Genomic DNA, 19,922 nt, shown 5'->3' on the forward strand with positions numbered 1-19,922 from the left:
TGGAAGTTGGCCAGGTTGGACACCCTTGCATTAGATATATTCCTACAATACATACCACAGCTGAACTGATGGCTCAGGGTCACCACACAACAAATTGTCACTTAAGACTTTGGCATCTCTCTGGAAGCATAAAACATAAGAGATATATATCTCCTTTTTTTTTGAAACATAGAAGCAGGTGGAGAAGACATCACCAGACAAACCATTTCGGTAGAAACCAGCTTCATAATTTATGTTGCACTGTCTGGATTTTATATATTCATAATGAACTGGCTGACCCTTAATTTGAGCATCATTTCTCATTATTTCCTGATCCCTTCTTAAACGTCCACTGAAATCTCTCACATTGTGCCAAGTCTGTGCCCAATATATGGAGAAGATGGGCAATCAAGTATCCTACAACAGATAGGGCATCTCATTAGACATAGTGGGTACAATCTGGGAATTTTGAGAGGAGAAGCAGAGTGGTAGGGCAGACAATTCCAAAAAAAAAAAAGAAGTATAGAACATTATAAAATAAATTTAATGCATTATATCTCCCACAGAGACAGGACAGTCATTTAGCTATCAGTTGGAGGATTTCAAAATGTGGGAAAGATAAGGTAAAGCCAGCAGTTCCAATAATCTCTGAAGCCACTGGCAAACCATCCAAATGTCATGTGTAAAGCTTTGATTTATGAGGCTCTGAACATTTTTAATATTATTTTTTTTGTCGACTTCAATTTCAACTTTTGCTTCCGGGTTTTGACCTTTAATGCCTTACGTGCCTTGACACTGATGATTCCCCGAATCATCTTTACTCTGTTTTTATTGACTCACTATGGGACTGCTGGAGAATTTACTAGTGGGCCTCAAATCTGGAAGACGAGAGGGATGGAGACCAGCTAGCTGTCCTGTGAAATCCAGACAGCTCCCAGGAAATTATTTAAAAGTTTGGCCTACTGGTTAAGGCAGGAGATCATGAGTTCTAGCCCCACCTTAGTCAGAGAGGGCCAGGTTTTTCACCAAAGCACCAGAGGGCAGGACGAGAAACAATGGTTGGAAACTGACCAAAGAGAAAAGCAACCTGGAATTAAGGAGAAAGTTCCTGACAGTGAGGACAATCAACCAGTGGAACGGCTTGCCATCAGAAATCGTGGATGCTCCATCACTGGAGGTTTTTAAGAAGAGACTGGACAATCACCTGTCTGAGATGGTATAGGTTCTTCTGCTTGAGCAGGGGACTGGACTAGAAGACCTCCAAGGTCCCTTCCAGCTCTATTCTATTCTATTCTATTCTATTCTATTCTATTCTATTCTATTCTATTCTATTCTATTCTATTCTATTCTATTCTATTCTATTCTATTCTATTCTATTCTATTCTATTCCTCTCCTCTCCTCTCCTCTCCTCTCCTCTCCTCTCCTCTCCTCTCCTCTCCTCTCCTCTCCTCTCCTCTCCTCTCCTCTCCTCTCCTCTCCTCTCCTCTCCTCTCCTCTCCTCTACTCTACTCTACTCTACTCTACTCTACTCTACTCAAGATAGACTAGATAGCTGTTTGTCTGAAATTGTGGATGCTCTGTCCCTGGAGGCTTTTAAGAAGAGGCTAGACAGTCACCTGTCTGAGATGGTATAGGTTCTCCTACTCGAGTGGGGGCTGGACTAGAAGACCTCCAAGGTCCCTTCCAGCTCTATTCTATTCTGCACTGCAAGGAAAGAATTCTAGGCTTCCTCTTTGGTACCTACAGTTTTTGTTTCTGTTTTTTTAAAAAAAGGATCAAAATTAGGTAGAGTGAAGAACCCTTCCTAGGTGAAGCCTTAAAGATCAAACGCCAAAGTACAGCTAGTTCTCGACTTATGACTACAATTGAGGTCAAACTCTCTGTTGTTAAACGAAACAGTAGTGAAGGGTGTTTGGCCCCATTTTATGACCTTCCTTGCCACAGCTGTTAAGTCAGTCACAACAGTTGTTTAACAACATGGTTGTTTAGTGAATCTGGCTTTCCCCGTTGACTTTGCTTGTCAGAAGGTCGCAAAAAGGGGATCACAGGCCCCCCCGGGGACACTGCAAACCGTCATAAATGTGAGTCAGTTGCCAAGCGCCTGAATTTTAATAATAATAATAATAATAATAATAATAATAATAATAACAACAACAACAACAACAACAACAACAACAACAACAACAATAATAATAATAATAATAATAATAATAATAATAATAATAATAATAAAGTTGAAAGGGACCTTAGAGGTCATCTAGTCCAACCCCCTGCTCAGGCAGGAAACCCTATAACATTCCAGACAAATGGCTGTCCAGTCTCTTCTTAAAAACTTCCAGTGTTGGAGCATCCACCACCTCTGGAGGCAGGTTGTTCCACTGGTTAATTGTTCTAACTGTCAGGAAGTTTCTCCTTAGTTCCAGGTTGCTTCTCTCCTTGATGAGTTTCCATCCGTTGCTTCTTGTCCTGCCCTCAAGTGCTTTGGAGAATAGCTTGACTCCCTCTTCTTTGGGGCAGCCCCTGAGATATTGGAACTCTGCTATCATGTCACCCCTCGTCCTTCTCTTAATTAAACTAGAGTCATACCCAATTCCAGCAACCGTTCCCTATATGTTTTAGCCTCCAGCCCCCTAATCACTCTTGTTGCTCTTCTTTGCACTCTTTCTAGAGTCTCAACACCTTTTTTACATCGTGGTGACCCAAACTGGATGCCGGATTCCAAGTGTGGCCTTACCAAGGCCTTGTAAAGTGGGATTAATACTTCTCGTGATCTTGATTCTATCCCTGTGTTAATGCAGCCTAGCACTGTGTTGGCTTCCTTGGCACCTGCACCACACTGCTGGCTCATATTTAAGGGATTGTCCACTTAGGACTCTGAGATCCCTCTCACAGTTGCTACTATTGAGCAAGATACCACCTATGCTACACCTGTTCCTTTGGTTTTTCTTGTCTAAGTGTCGAGGGGGAGGCTGCAATGGTCGTAAGTGTGAAAAACGGTCATAGGTCACCTTTTCCTGTGCCGTTGTAACTTTGAACAGTAATGAAATGAACGGTCGTAACCGGAGGACTACCTGTAGTCACCCCCATGGTACGTGGACAATATTTTAACTAGGGTAAGCAAGTTTCCTAGATTAAACCGCCTTGAGAAGGTTTCCTGATTGTCAGCTTCCAATGTCCTCTAAATCAAATTTTAAGTGCTTCTTATTTATTTATTTTCGTGATTAGATTTGGAAGCTGCCGGAGAGCAGACGACTCTGGAGGATGTTAAGATTTATGCTAAAACTTTAGATTTTACTTAATAGGAATATCTCTTTAAAGGGGAAAAGGGAAATCTTACGTACAGCTTGCTCCCTTCTACCAGAAAATGGCAGTTTCCCACAAATAATATCTGATGGAGAGAATACTTACGTTGTGAAATGGGTGATATATAAATCTACATCAATTACATAAATACATAAACCGTAACAGGATAGGCAGAAAAAGGTTAGACGGAAGAGCCCAACATTTTTTCCTTCTGTCCTTGCTCAGCAGAATATGACTCATAGAGCTATTGTTTATTTCCGACATTAGGAGCAGAAATCTTTTTTTTTTCCCCAAGGAAACCCAATACCTCCCATCCTGTTAACACAACAAATAATCAAGGGAACCAGCATGACATTCCCTAAAACACTACAAAGAACTATTCCTAATGGAGTTGTTCCATTCCTAGAACAAGATGGCTGGTCTAATGTTTAAGACACCAAGTTAAATAACAGGAGACTGTGAATTCTAGTCCTGCCTTAGGCATGAAAACCCACTGGGTGACTTTGGGCCAATCACCAGGAGGCTCTGAGTTCCAGTCTCGCCTGAAGCATGAAAACCCACTGGTTGACTTTGGGCCACTCACCAGGAGGCTGTGAGTTCTAGTCTCGCCTGAAGCATGAAAACCCACTGGTTGACTTTGGGCCACTCACCAGGAGGCTGTGAGTTCTACTCCTGCCTTAGGCATGAAAATCCACTGGGTGACTTTGGGCCACTCACCAGGAGGCTGTGAGTTCTAGTCCCGCCTTAAGCATGAAAACCCACTGGTTGACTTTGGGCCACTCCCGCCTTAGGCATGAAAATCCACTGGGTGACGTTGGACCAATCACCAGGAGAGTTCTAGTCCCGTCTTAGGCATGAAAGCCAACTGGGTGACTTTGGGCCAATCACCAGGATTCTGAGAGTTCTAGTCCCGCCTTAGGCATGAAAGCCAGCTGGGTGACTTTGGGCCAATCACCAGGATTCTGAGAGTTCTAGTCCCGCCTTAGGCATGAAAGCCACCTGGGTGACTTTGGGCCAATCACCAGGATTCTGAGAGTTCTAGTCCCGCCTTAGGCATGAAAGCCAGCTGGGTGATTTTGGGCCAATCACCAGGATTCTGAGAGTTCTAGTCCCGCCTTAGGCATGAAAGCCAGCTGGGTGACTTTGGGCCAATCACCAGGATTCTGAGAGTTCTAGTCCCGCCTTAGGCATGAAAGCCGGCTGGGTGACTTTGGGCCAATCACCAGGATTCTGAGAGTTCTAGTCCCGCCTTAGGCATGAAAGCCAGCTGGGTGACTTTGGGCCAATCACCAGGAGACTGAGAGTTCTAGTCCCGCCTTAGCCATGAAAGCCAGCTGGGTGACTTTGGGCCAATCACCAGGATTCTGAGAGTTCTAGTCCCGCCTTAGGCATGAAAGCCAGCTGGGTGACTTTGGGCCAATCACCAGGATTCTGAGAGTTCTAGTCCTGCCTTAGGCATGAAAGCCAGCTGGGTGACTTGGGGTCAACCACATTCTTTCATCCCAACCACTTCCCAGGGCTAGAGGAAGGAATGTTAGGTATGATTAGCAACTTGAGTTATTTAGAAGAATAAAAGTGGGATATAAATCAATCAATAATAAAATAACAAGAATTTCTTTCCCGGAAGGCTCGTCACCCAGGAGCATTCTGGGACGTCATCACTCCTTGTTGCTCATAGACCCGAATAAAAAGAATAATTACAATCACTTATGAGCCGTAGTGGCGCAGTGGTGAGAGTGCAGTACTGCAGGCTACTTCTGCTGACTGCTGGCTGCCAGCAGTTCAAATCTCACCGGCTCAAGGTTGACTCAGCCTTCCATCCTTCCGAGGTCGGTAAAATGAGGACCCAGATTGTTTCAGAGAGGTCTGTAAAGCATTGTGAAGCGGTATATATGTGTAAGTGCTATTGCTACTGCTTCCTCCCTCCCTCCCTCCCTTCCTTCCTTCCTCCCTCCCTCCCTCCCTTCCTTCCTTCCTTCCTTCCTTCCTTCCTTCCTTCCTTCCTTCCTTCCTTCCTTCTCCCTCCATCTCCCTCTGGTGGCAGTGTGCTTAGAATGCAATATTGCAGGCAAACTCTGCCCACCGCCAGGAGTTCGATCCTGACAGGACTCAAAGTTGACTCAGCCTTCCATCCTTCAAACGTGGGTAAAATGAGGACCCAGATTGTTGGGGGGGGCAAATACGCTGACTCTGTAAACCGCTTAGAGAGAGGGCTGTAAAGCCCCGTGAAGCAGTATATAAGTCTAAGGGCTATTGCTATTGCTATTGAAAAACCTCCGTAATGGTCTTTCTGTTGTGGAGACTGGAAAAAAATAAATAAAAAGCAACTCCTTTTTGCTGGAAGTCTCCATTACACTCTGAGTCTGTCGATCGCCAACATTAAATTGCTTTTCCATCTATCAGGCTGGAGCGTCTTTCTCTCCGAGAAACCAATAGTCATGCCAGCAGCTGAGAAGATGCTGAGTCACACCGCAAATCAAATTCAGCAGAAATCTCTCCCTTTCGCCTATTATTCCTCTTCCCTCTCCTTCTCCTGCTGGAAAGAAAGAAAGAAAGAAAGAAAGAAAGAAAGAAAGAAAGAAAGAAAGAAAGAAAGAAAGAAAGAAAGGAAGGTGAATTCCAGGTCTAGGTGGAGAGAGAGAGAGAGAGAGAAGGAGAGGAGAGTGAAGGAGAGAGAGAGAGAGAGAGAGAAGGAGAGGAGAGTGAAGGAGAGAGAAGAGAGAGAGGAGGAGAGAGAGAAGAAGAAGAGAGAGAAGGAGAGAGGAGTGAGAGGAGAAAGGAGAGAGAGAAGGAGAGAGAGAGAGAAAGAGAGAGAGAAGGAGAGAGGAGAGAGAGAAGGAGAGAGAGAAGGAGAGAGAGAAGGAGAGGAAGGAGAGAGAGGAGAGAGAAGGAGAGAGAGAAGGAGAGAGGAGAGAGAGGAGAGAGGAGAGAGAGAAGGAGAGAGAGAGGAGAGGAGAGAGAGAAGGAGAGAGAGAGTGATAAGGAGAGGAGAGAGTGAAGGAGAGAGAGGAGAGAGAGAAGGAGAGAGAGGAGAGAGAGAAGGAGAGAGAGAGAAGGAGAGGAGAGAGTGAAGGAGAGAGAGGAGAGAGAGAAGGAGAGAGAGAAGGAGAGAGGAGAGAGAGAAGAAGAGAGAGAGCAGGAGAGAGAGAAGGAGAGAGAGGAGAGAGAGTGAAGGAGAGAGGGGAGAGAGAGTAGGAGAGAGAGAAGGAGAGAGAGAGAATAGAGAGGAGAGAGAGAAGGAGAGAGAGAGAGAAGGAGAGAGAGAGAAGGAGAGAGAGAGAGAAGGAGAGAGGAGAGAGAGAGGGAGAGAGAGAGAAAAGGAGAGAGAGAAGGAGAGAGGAGAGAGTGAAGGAGAAAGAGAGAGAGAGAAGGAGAGGAGAGAGTGAATGAGAGAGAGAGAGAGGAGAGAGAGAAGGAGAAAGAGAGAGAGAGAAGGAGAGGAGAGAGTGAAGGAGAGAGAGAGAGAGAAGGAGAGGAGAGAGAGAAGGAGAGAGAAGGAGAGAGAAGGAGAGAGGAGAGAGAGAAGGAGAGAGAGGAGAGAGAGAGAAGAGAGAGAGAGAAGGAGAGAGAGAAGGAGAGAGAGAAGGAGAGAGGAGAGAGAGAAGGAGAGAGAGGAGAGAGAGAGAAGAAGAGAGAGAGAGAGAAGGAGAGGAGAGAGAGAAGGAGAGAGAAGGAGAGAGAAGGAGAGAGGAGAGAGAGAAGGAGAGAGAGGAGAGAGAGAGAAGAGAGAGAGAGAGAAGGAGAGAGAGAAGGAGAGAGGAGAGAGAGAAGGAGAGAGAGGAGAGAGAGAGAAGAAGAGAGAGAGAGAAGGAGAGAGAGGAGAGAGAGAGAGAGCAGGAGTGAGAGAAGGAGAGAGAGGAGAGAGAGTGAAGGAGAGAGAGGAGAGAGAAGGAGAGAGAGAGAGAGAGGAGAGAGAGAGAAGGAGAGAGAGGAGAGAGAGTGAAGGTGAGAGAGGAGGGAGAGAAGGAGAGAGAGAGAGAGGAGAGAGAGAGAAGGAGAGAGAGAGAGGAAAGCTTTTACACACATTACCCAGCATGAGGTCCATCTGAGATGCACTCCGGAGCCTTCAGAAAAAGAAGGACAAGGAAAAAAAGGTCTCACAGCAAATCTTCTTGTTTGCTTGTTCCTTGAAAGTCACCTCTCCAGCTCCCCTTTTCGGACCCTAATTGTCCATTCTCATCACCGAGCCATCATTTCCGATTTCAAAACCGTGGGGGACCTTCAACCCTTCATAAGATAAGTGTAAGGACAATTTGATTCACTGTGATGAGGACATTGGGAGTGTGAAGGCAACCGCCTTCCCATCAAGGAGACGTGACTTGCTTCAACAAGCAACCCTGACTGCCTTGCAGCTCTTTGACTGGGCTTTGCAATCAGCCAGAGGAGACGTGAGCGCTGCGTGTGTAGAGGTTTCTCACTGTTACAGAGCTTAGCAGAAGAAGTGAGTTGGAAGGGATCTTGGAGGTCTTCTAGTCCAACCCCCCCTGGTAGAGGGTCTCCGGCTTGAGCAGGGGCTTGGACCAGAAGGCCTCCAAGGTCCCTTCCAACTGTGGTTTTCTGTTACTCAGCCTGTTTCAGAAACTGGATCTGATGTCAGAAGTTGAATCGATTCAGAAATTGATGGTCTTTCAGTCCGGCCTCTTGACCCGAATCCTCAGGACTTGGGTTTGGCCAGTCTAAAGAAAAGAAGAAACAGGGGAGACATGATGGCAGTGTTCCAGGAGTTGAGGAGCTGCCACCAAGAAGAGGGGGTCAAACTATTCTCCAAAGCACCAGAGAGCAGGGCAAGAAACAATGATTGGAAACTGACCAAAGAGAGAAGCAACCTGGAATTAAGAGAAAGTTCCTAACAGGCAGGACAATTAACCAGCGGAACAGAAGTTGCCTCCAGAAATTGTGGGTGTTCCATCACTGGAGATTTTTAAGAAGAGACTAGACATTCACCTGTCTGAGATGGTACAGGTTCTCCTGCTTGAGCAGGGGGCTGGACTAGAAGACCTCCAACGTCCCTTCCAGCTTCTCTTCTCTTCTCTTCTCTTCTCTTCTCTTCTCTTCTCTTCTCTTCTCTTCTCTTCTCTTCTCTTCTCTTCTCTTCTCTTCTCTTCTCTTCTCCTCTACCCTACCCTACCCTACCCTACTCTACTCTACTCTACTCTACTCTACTCTACTCTACTCTACTCTACTCTACTCTACTTCTATTCTATTCTATTCTATTCTATTCTATTCTATTCTATTCTATTCTATTCTATTCTATTCTATTCTATTCTATTCTATTCTATTCTATTCTATTCTATTCTATTTTCTATTCTATTCTATTCTATTCTATTCTATTCTATTCTATTCTATTCTATTCTATTCTATTCTATTCTATTCTATTCTATTTTCTATTCTATTCTATTCTATTCTATTCTATTCTATTCTATTCTATTCTATTCTATTCTATTCTATTCTATTCTGATTCCATTTGGATATTCAAACAAATGGAGAAAAGCCATGTCCTTGTGCACATGAAAGCAGAAAGCATCTGCATTAATTTCAGAGGCACCCAATGTAATGTCTAATTGTATCTTCACTTACCAATGCAATCTGGAAAGTCAATTTAAGCCAGAGAATGACTGTATCTTTAAATTAGAATATTTGCACAGCTCTAGTTAGAAAAGTGTGGAAATATCTTATTATAAATCCTGCAGACGTTTTGGCTTAAAGCCAATTTTTCTCCTGGACTCAACGCTCTTCCTTTATAACATGTTAAAAAAAAGGGTTTATTAAACTTACCTATTTGACAGAGCCTTCTGTAACTTTGCCCATTGCCAAATTTGTAACCGCATTTTTGATTTGCTGGTAACCTAGATGTTCATTTGTACATATCTATTTCCGGTCATGTCTACACCGTTCCCGTTAAAAGAAATAATATGTGGCCTCCGTTCTTGTCTATACAAAAGGATTTTTTTTAAAGTGTCAAATTAATGGGGTGGCCTTGCCCTTGCTACAGAGAAAACTGGATTAAAAGCAAAATCACCAAGCGCTGCCATTCTTTATTATTAGTAGACATACTTTGTTCCGATCTGTTACTTGGCAACCCTGTTTGTGTGCTTCAATTATATTTAGGGTAGCTAAAATATCATTCCTTCTGGCTGCATACAAGGAAGAGGTGAGAGACGTTGTTTTTTTGGGGGAGTTGGGCCTAGTGAGGTACAAATAACATTAGATTATTACAGGTGTTTACATCTCTAGGAAAACGGCACGTAGAAGATGTCTTACAAGGCATGTGTTCTTTTGAATTGCATTGCATTAAATTGATCCAGAAAGGACATGTGCAAACACATTAATAAACAGTCTCACAATAACGCCCTCTTGGTCTTGATAAACGTATTAATTAAAAATGGGGAGAAAAAAAAAGGAACTGGGGTTAGGGCATTGTGCTTAGCTAAATGTCCCTGGAGATTCTCAATCATCCAGTCATAGTTATCCCAAAGATGCTTTTTTTCCCCTCCCCCCATGGGACAACTGGACTTTCTTGTTGTTGTTGTTTTTTTCTCTGAAGACGTTTCGCTTTTCACCCGAGAAGCTTCTTCAGCTCTGACTGGCATTGTGCTGTAAACAAAAGAGCTCTGCAAATATTTATTTATTTTTATTTTTAATTCCATTTATATCCCGCCCTTCTCCGAAGACTCAGGGCGGCTTACAAGCTTAGCAGTAGCCTTCATTCTATGTATATGCCTGCTTATTAGGGCTTTCACACACACACCCAAGCGGCATTATTGCAAAGTCAGCTTAATTGCCCCCAACAATCTGGGTCCTCATTTTACCTACCTGGGAAGGATGGAAGGCTGAGTCAACCTTGAGCCTGGTGGGACTCGAACCTGCACTAATTGCAGGCAGCTGGTGTTACTTAGGGAGGCATTAGCCCACTGCTCCACCAAGGCTCCACCAAGGCTCCAAATATCAGCTATGTAGCTCAAAGGTCTCCTCGTTTTACCTTTCACTATTTCAGACGTGGGGGGGGAGACAAAAACCCGCATGTCATTCCAAACCAGCTATTGGGAGGGAAATCAGGTACAGTATTTGGAGGCTTAATGATGAATGTTTTAGTCGGAAAAATGCCTGAAGATCCTGCATTTCTTTGTACAGTGAGTCATGATGTAGTGGAATGTAGTCTGGATTCCCAGGAGGGAGGGGGGGCTGCATTCCAGAGGACCAAGAGACAGCAAAGTTTAGATCGTTTGGTTGGGAGGAAGAGAATTGAGACGGCTTCTCCCTAGAACTATTCAAAGTCTAATGTTGAAAGCAATTTCTTGAATTTGGCAAGATTTCTGTTTCTAGGTGAGGCACAATAAAGAAAATTTCATACATTCAATTTCACGGCTACTAAGATTGTTGGCCGGGCAGGTACAAAGACAGCCCGAGCAGGGATTGAAGCCTGGGAAATGGGACCCTTGTCAGTCAAAAGGAGTGCTGGTTTACCACCAGCTTATCAGATACTCAGGAGCCAAAGGCCTGGCAGAACAAGAAAATAACAGCCAATTGTGGGCCATCAACACTCCAGTCAACCGTTAGCAAGGCACCACATACATATGACTCATAGAATAGCCCAAAGCACATATTTCAGCATTAGTCTGAAGGCTCAGAAGGGTAAACCTCTGATCCCGGTGACTGACTCAGATTGGATCTTTCTTCCCTCCCTCCCTCCCTCCCTCCCTCCCTCCCTCCCTCCCACCTTCTTCCTTCCTTCCCTCCTCCCTTCCTTCCCTCTTTTCTCCTCTCCTCCTCTCCCTGCCCTTTCCACCCCTCCCCCTTTCTTCCCTCCCTCCCATCTCCTTCCTTTCTTCCTTCTTCCTTCCTTTCTTCCTTCTCTCTCTTTCCTCTCCTCCCTCCTGTCCTTTCTCTCCCTCCCCCTTTCTTCCCTCCCTCCCACCTTCTTCCTTCCTTCCCTCTTTTTCCCTCTCCTCCTGTCCCTTTCCTTTCTACCCCTCCTCCCTCTTTCTTCCCTTTTTCCCTCCTTCCCTTCTTTTCTCTCTCTTTCCTCTCCTCCCACCCCTGTCTTTTCTCTCCCTCCCCCTTTCTTCCCTCCCTCCCACCTTCTTCCTTCCCTTTTTCCCCTCCTCCTCTCCCGTTCCTTTCTTCCCCTCCCTCCCCTTTCTTCCCTCTTTCCCTCCTTCACTCCTTCCTTCTCTCTCTTTCCTCTCCTCCCACCCCTGTCCTTTCTCTCCCTCCCTTTCTTCCCTCCCTCCCTCCCTCCCTCCCTCCTACTTCCTTCCTTCCTTCATTAATTCCTTCCTTCCTCTGTCCCTCTTTCTCTCCCTCCTCCTTCCTTCCTTCCTTCCTCCCTCCCTTCCTCCCTTTCTCCTCCTCCTCCTCCTCCTCCTTTTCTGAGAAAGAAATGGAAAACTCCACTCTCACACAGTTGTAGTCAGCAACTATGTCAAGCAATTGGGTGTGGACGCGTACACCCAACCCCTTGAACAATTGAGCAGAGGGACACCACTGAACTGCACTATAAAAATCAAAGCAGGCTGTAGACTTAGTGACAACTCCTTCCCACCCCCCACCCCCCACAAAATCTGATTGGTGAGAATTTGGATGGGTTTGGAAGAAATTTTTTTTTAAAAAAACCCGATTACCCTAAAAGTAAAGGGGATCAACCCCTTTTGGAGAAGGATTTCAGAACTGGCCTGTGTTTCAAGGCCAACTTGTCCACGGAGAAGAGAGAAGATTTAAGCAAAATGAAGGAAACGGGGAAGGGTGTTTTTTCTTTCCCCCAACAGAAATAATCATTGAGGTGTTGGCTCCTTTAGGAAATGTATGTCACCTAGCAACCACATGCCCCACCCCTCCCTTTCATCTGGGGGTGGGGGAGAGAAAGTCTAGTGCTTCTGCCTAGAAGCTTGATAAGCTGCTTCTAAGGAACACCCAGCACTTAAAGCAAAGCCTTTGCTGGCTGTTTTGTTTTCTCGTTTACTTTGAAAAATGTTGCTTTAAACTAAGAGGCAGCTTTTAGGCAAGCACTGCTCGACAAAAGAGGTTTTTATAAGGACCTTGGCGGATAGAGACTGAGGCTTTTCTCTCTCTCTCTCTCTCCTGGGCTATAGATAAATAAGGAGAGCCGTATGGGTAATTTACAATTTAAATTGTTGTGTAGTGGATTCTTTGGAAGCAGTAGGCGAGATGAGAGGGTTCAAGCGGGAACATTGTTTTATTGTAGAAACAGGAACAGAACTGAGAACAGAGGCTTCTGCGCAGCTACTTATACGGTTGGCCACTAGGCGGCAGCCAATAGGTTTAAACTTCTCCCCTAGTGAAGCTCTGCTGGGCTCTTGCCTGTTGCTGTGCGAGGCGCAGTGTGCTGGCAAAACAAGAAATCAGCCAGCCTGTGGTGCCAATCTCCAGTCACTCTGTGCTTGAGTGACTCCTTTGTAGTGCACACCATACGTTCGGCCTGCCCGTTACTCGAGGGGTGAAAGGGGGCCGATGTTGCATGCCTTACGAGGTTAGTCCTCAAGAAGGCTTGAAACTCTGCTGCTGTGAACTGGGCCCCATTGTCTGATACGACGACGTCCGGTAGACTGTGTGTGGCAAACAGCTTTCTAAGCACCTGGATGGTCCTAGCAGTAGTCATGGTTGAAATTGGAAGTAATTCCAGCCATTTAGAGTGGCTGTCGACCACTATCAAGAATAGCTGATCTGGACTGTTGACATGTGTAATACCCATGTACTTGGGCCTCAATAGCCTTATCTAACCCTGGCCACCATAGGTAGCTTCATGCCAATGCCTTCATCTGGACTATACCCGGATGTCCCTCATGCAGAGATTGAAGTACACGGTTTCTTAATGAACTGGGGACAATAACCCTGCTCCCCCATAAAATGCAGCCTTTGTGAGCTGAAAGCTCATGTCTACATGTGAAGTAGCTCTGGAACTCAGGTCCAGGGCTGTTTTCAAGCCACCCAGTATGAATCCATGACAAGACTCTACTTAAAACCTTGTCTGCAGTGGTTTCTGCAGCCACATCCCCAGCATGGAGGGGAAATTCAGGCAAATCCTGAATTGACAAAATGCAAGCTGCTGGAGCCAGATCTGGCTCTACCTGTGGCAGTGGCAACCTGCTAAGGCCGTCTGCATGGCCCATGTCTTTGCTGGGTTTGTGAACCAGCCTGTATCTGTAGGCTGACATGAAAATGGACCACCTTAACATCCTAGGGGACAGAATTTGAGGCATCTGCCTATCAGTAGTAAATAACCCCAACAGTGGCTTGTGGTCAGTGAAGACCGTGAATTCCCTGCCATACAAGTAATCATGGAATTTCTTCACCCCGGCCACAATGGCCAAAGCCTCCTTGTCAATCTGAGCATAATTGCGCTCAGCTGAGGACAATGTCCTTGAATAATAGGCAATGGGGACTTGAGCCCCATCACTTGACAAATGGCTTAGGACAGCCCCCACCCCATAAGGGGATGCATCACATGCAATGCATACAGGCAATGACTCTTTAAAGTGAGTGAGGACTGAATTGGAGGACAGTAGTGACTTTACTGCCTTAAAACTGCTTTGGTGAACCTTGGACCACTTCCATGGGGTGTTTTTGTCTAAGAGCCAGTGTAACGGCTCTGCCACTGCAGCCTTGTTAGGAAGGAACGCATGGTAAAAATTAAGGAGACCCAGGAATGCCTGAAGCTCTCCTTTAGACCTGGGGCTAAGTGCCAGCTGAATGGCCTTCATCTTGGACTTGGCAGGGTGGATGCCTTCAGCATCAATACAGAAACCCAGGAACTCAGTAGAAGGGACCCCAATGCTATACTTATTCTTTTTAAGTTTAAGGCCTGCTTCGCAGAACCGTTGAAGGACGGCTTTGAGCCTCCTCGCAAGCACCTCAGTGGACTCACCGCCGATGAGCACATCGTTGAAATAAGGGCAAATCCCCAGAATGCCCTTGAGCGTACGCTCCATGACTCCTTGAAAAATCCCAGGGGCTACGCTAACCCTGAATTGGAGGCGTTTGACTTTAAAAGGCCCCCTGTGTGTAACAATGGCTTGTGCAGCTGCTGTGGCCTTGTCCACAGGTAACTGCTGATAGGCCTGTGCCAAATCTAATTTTGCAAATACAGTACCCCCTTGCAGCGATGCCAAGATGTGGCTAATGACTGGCACTGGGTACGCATGCTGCTTAAGTGCCCTATTTATGGTGCACTGGTAAGAAGGCAATGGTAAACAGACTCCAAAATTCTTGCCAGGAAAATTTCAAGGACTAGTTCATGTAGTGACTAGGAATCAATACTGATTCGAAGGCATACTGTGTTCCTTTAGCCAGGAAGGGTCAACCTAAAATCAGACTAACAACCCTGTAGATTCCTTTTTAACCCTTGTTGAGAACACGGAGCAGTCCGAGATACTTCAATAGAATAGAGGTGGAAGGGACCTTCGAGGTCTTCTAGTCCAACCCCCTGCTCAGGCAGGAAACCCTATACCATTTCAGACAAAGTGTTGTCCAACCTCTTCTTAAAAACTTCCAGTGTTCACAACATCTGGAGGCAAGTTATTCCACTGATTAATTGTTTTAACAATTAGGAAATTTCCCCTTAATTCCTACATTGCTTCTCTCCTTGATGAGTTTCCAACCATTGTTTCTTGTCTTGGCCCCTTGTGCTTTGGTGAACAACCTTCCCCCTTCTGCCTTGTGGCAGCCCCTCAGATACTGGAACCCTGCTATCATGTCTCCCCTATTTCTTCTTTTCTTCAGACTGGCCAAACCCAAGTCCTGCAGCCATTCTTCATATGTTTTAGTCTCCAGACCTGGGATCATCTTAATTGCTCTTCTCTGAACTTTTCCCAAGGTCTCAACATATTTTAGTAGTATCGTGACCAAAATTGGCTGCAGTATTCCAGGTGTGGCCTCACTAGAGTTTTAAAAAGCAGTACTAATACTTTGCGTTATCTTAATTCTATGCCTCTCTTTATATCCCAAGTGGAATTTTTTGTTTGTTTTAAGCCGAAGGATAATTTGCTAAGGAATGAACACACTATCTTTCCATTTCTACATTTCATAGAGATGTTCTTCCTTTGTAGATTGATTTCTGATTGAAATGTCCTAGTGTCCATTTCTGTTCTGGTGGATACATTCCAAATGTGGCCTCTAACTTTGTTTTTTGTATTTGCACATCTCCACATAATTAGGTGAGATATTTTGCACACTAGATGGAGCTTGCACAATGCACCTGCCTCAGGATTTTCACCACTCCCTTAGCCCCATGCTGAAACTTCATTGTATTTCATGACACATTTAGAGTGAATAGAATAGAATAGAATAGAATAGAATAGAATAGAATAGAATAGAATAGAATAGAATAGAATAGAATAGAATAGAATAAGCAATGGGATATAAAATAGAATAGAATAGAATAGAATAGAATAGAATAGAATAGAATTGAATAGAATAGAATAGAATAGAATAGAATAGAATAGAATAGAATAGAATAGAATAGAATAGAATAGAATAGAATAGAATAGAATAGAATAGAATAGAATAGAAAATATGGAGTGGAGTGGAGTGGAATAGAATAGAATAGAATAGAATAGAATAGAATAGAATAGAATAGAATAGAATAGAATAGAATAGAATAGAATAGAATAGAAAATATGGAGTGGAGTGGAGTGGAATAGAATAGAATAGAATAGAATAGAATAGAATAGAATAGAATAGAATAGAATAGAATAGAATAGAATAGAATAGAATAGAATAGAATAGAATAGAATAGAATAGAATAGAAAATATGGAGTGGAGTGGAGTGGAATAGAATAGAATAGAATAGAATAGAATAGAATAGAATAGAATAGAATAGAATAGAATAGAATAGAATAGAATAGAATAGAATAGAATAGAATAGAATAGAATAGAAAATATGGAGTGGAGTGGAATAGAATAGAATAGAATAGAATAGAATAGAATAGAATAGAATAGAATAGAATAGAATAGAATAGAATAGAATAGAATAGAATAGAATAGAATAGAATAGAATAGAATAGAATAGAAAATATGGAGTGGAGTGGAGTGGAATAGAATAGAATAGAATAGAATAGAATAGAATAGAATAGAATAGAATAGAATAGAATAGAATAGAATAGAATAAGCAATGGGATATAAAATAGAATAGAATAGAATAGAATAGAATAGAATAGAATAGAATAGAATAGAATAGAATAGAATAGAATAGAATAGAATAGAATAGAATAGAATAGAATAGAATAGAATAGAATAGAAAATGGAAATTTCAATAGAATAGAATAGAATAGAATAGAATAGAATAGAATAGAATAGGATAGGATAGGATAGGATAGGATAGGATAGGATAGGATAGGATAGGATAGGATAGAATAGAATAGAATAGAATAGGAAATATGGAATGGAATGGATTGAAGGAATGAAATGGAATAGAATAGAATAGAATAGAATAGAATAGAATAGAATAGAATAGAATAGAATAGAATAGAATAGAATAGAATAGAATAGAATAGAATAGAATAGAATAGAATAGAATAGAATAGAATAGAAAATGGAAATTTCAATAGAATAGAATAGAATAGAATAGAATAGAATAGAATAGAATAGGATAGGATAGGATAGGATAGGATAGGATAGGATAGGATAGGATAGGATAGGATAGAATAGAATAGAATAGAATAGGAAATATGGAATGGAATGGATTGAAGGAATGAAATGGAATAGAATAGAATAGAATAGAATAGAATAGAATAGAATAGAATAGAATAGAATAGAATAGAATAGAATAGAATAGAATAGAATAGAATAGAATAGAATAGAATAGAATAGAATGGAACTGGAAGGAACCTGGAAGGTCTTCTAGTCCAGCCCCCTGCTCAAGCAGGAGAACCCATACCATTTCAGACAAGTGACTGTCTCGTCTCTTCCTTACAGTGTGTGTACGAGCACGGTGTGCACAGCACTCACCATGGACGACTTACAGAACCTGTTCAAGCGAGACATTTTTTTCCCTTCCTCGGTTTTGCACCCCATTCAATTGTCTTCTCACATTTTAAATTGCCCTTGTTGATGCTCATTGAGGTGACGCCCCCCCCGCCCCGCTTGCTTCTGAAAGTGAAGTGTTTTTGCAAGGTTGCCTGTCTTGTTGCAACCCACCCACCCACCCACCCACCCCCCTGCCGAAACCATCTTCCTTTCTTTCCAAGAAGCCCATAAGGAAAACACCTTTGTCGGCCGCTAATTGACAGCTCCGTCTTCCTCCTTAACACTAATGGGCATCCTTGATAGACTTCCTGTTCTTTGCCACACACTTTGGTGAAATGCGTCAGTGGGTCGGTCGGAGCACCTATATTATGCTGCTGCCTTTATGCCACTGCCATAAAGCTGATGCTCTTTGGATAGGCAGATCAATAGCCTCCGTGCAATAGGAGGACACATTACGTATTGATGTTCTGGGTTCATTGTGTTAACATTTAGCTACAGGTGTAGCTAAGTATGCAGTCACTATCCTGGCAACGTCGAATTCAGCTCTTCTTTCTTCCTTCTCCCCCCCCCCTTTTTTTCCCCACCTTAACTATTGTTTTGATCATAGCTGACTAATTGTGTTTGGTCTGATTGTGTAATGCTGTGCACAAATTATCTTGGGAGATGCAGCCAAGGAGACAGTTGGATAAGAGACAGCTTAGCTTGCAGCAGGAATGTGAGTGGGGGAAAGAGGCTGTGAGGACCCCCCCCTCCTTAGTTTCCTAGGCTGTAAAAGAGATGGAAGGGGGAGGGGGGAGATATGGTAGGAGAGGAGCAGATTGAGCCCGAGGCAGGGGTCAAATGCCCCGTCAATCGCGAGTCCCTTCACACTCACAAGAGATCTAAGTCCAGCCCACCTTGAAAACTGATGACTCTTATCTACCACCAATATGCTTGGGCTCTTAGTAGCTCAGATTCTTGTAGAGAACTTAAGCTCACAATAAATCTGAGCCATTTGAACTGTCTGGATCTCCTGATTTCCCTGGTGCTGAACATAGCAATAGCAATGACGCTTAAGACTTATATGCCACTTCACAGTGCTCAATAGCCCTCTCTAAGAGGTTTACAGTCAGCACGTTGCCCCCAACCATCTGGCTCCTCATTTTACCAACTTTGGAAGGATGGAAGGCTGAGTCAACCTTAAGCCCCATCAGGATCAAACTCCAGGCTGTGGGCAGAGTTTGTCTGCAATATGGCATTCTAACCACAGGGAGGGAAGGAAGGAAGGAAGGAAGGAAGGAAGGAAGGAAGGAAGGAAGGAAGGAAGGAGGGAGGGAGAGGGGAGGGAGGGAGGGAGGAAGGAATGGAGGGAACAAAAATGGAGGGAGGGAGGAAGGAAGGAACAGAAGGAGGGAGGAAGGAACAAGGAAGGAAGGAAGGGAGGGAGGGAGAGAGGAACAGAGGGAAGGAAGGAAGGAAGGAACACATGGAAGGAAGGAAGGAAGGAAGGAAGGAAGGGAGGGAGGGAGGGAGGGAGGGAGGAACAGAAGGAAGGAAGGGAGGGAGGGAGGGAGGGAGGGAGGGAGGGAGGAACAGAAGGAAGGAAGGGAGGGAGGGAGGGAGAGAGGAACAGAGGGAAGGAAGGAAGGAAGGAAGGAAGGAAGGAAGGAAGGAAGGAAGGAAGGAAGGAAAGATCAAACTATTTTCCAAAGCACCAGAAGGCAAGACAAGAAAAAATGGATGGAAACTAACCAAGGAGAGAAGCAACTTAGAACTAAGGAGAAATTTCCTAATGATTAGAGCAATCAACCAATGGAATAGATTTCCTTCAGACATTGTGAGTGCTCCATCACTAGAGATTTTTCAGAAGAGATTGGACAGCCATTTGTCTGAAATGGTATAGGGCAGGGATGGCGAAACTTTTAGAGACTTAGTGCCCAAACTGCAGGAGGAACAGAGGGAAGGAAGGAAGGAAGGAAGGAAGGAAGGAAGGAAGGAAGGAAGGAAGGAAGGAAGGGAGGGAGGGAGGGAGGGAGGAACAGAAGGAAGGAGGGAGGAAGGAACAGAGGGAAGGAAGGAAGGAAGGAAGGAAGGAAGGAAGGAAGGAAGGAATGAAGGGAGGGAGGGAGGGAGGGAGGGAGGAACAGAAGGAAGGAGGGAGGAAGGAACAGAGGGAAGGAAGGAAGGAAGGAACAGAGGGAAGGAAGGAAGGAAGGAAGAGAGGAGGGAGGGAGGAACAGAAGGAAGGAGGGAGGAAGGAACAGAGGGAAGGAAGGAAGGAAGGAAGGAAGGAAGGAAGGAAGGAAGGAAGGAAGGAAGGAAGGAAGGAAGGAAGGAAGGAAGGATTTCTGATATTTTTTTGCCAGATTCCCACCCGGAAATTCCTCTGTGGGGAAGTTGGCAGGAAGTTGAAAATAACGTGTACTCTTTCCGCTAACCTGTCCATCCTTGGTTCTTCTGTTTTTCTGTTTAGAGGTGGAAATATATATCTGAAACAATGACCCAGTGAGTCATGGATGTCTAGTCTACAACTAAAGACCAACTTAGGATGGTTAGGAAGAGGAAGGAAGCCAAAGCGTACACACTATGTCCAAAATACTCATTTGGATGGACGAAGGTATTCTGGAAGACACCGTTGGCGGGATCAGAAGAAAACAAGGTATTCCCCTTTATTCCACTC

General features: G+C 44.2%; 1 long non-coding RNA gene across 1 annotated transcript in view; it reads left to right on the forward strand.

Annotated features, from left to right (window-relative positions):
- The first annotated feature begins 5,501 nt into the window (after positions 1 to 5,501).
- The window catches only part of LOC310635707, a 376,530-nt gene continuing 362,109 nt past the window's right edge, over positions 5,502 to 19,922 (forward strand). Inside the window, exon 1 of the long non-coding RNA XR_014491485.1 lies at positions 5,502 to 5,895. This is a non-coding gene — a long non-coding RNA (uncharacterized lncRNA). The remainder of the gene's footprint in view (positions 5,896 to 19,922) is intronic.

This window comes from Vipera ursinii, assembly GCF_947247035.1.
Source record: "Vipera ursinii genome assembly, chromosome: 2".
Taxonomy (NCBI): Eukaryota; Metazoa; Chordata; class Lepidosauria; order Squamata; family Viperidae; genus Vipera; species Vipera ursinii.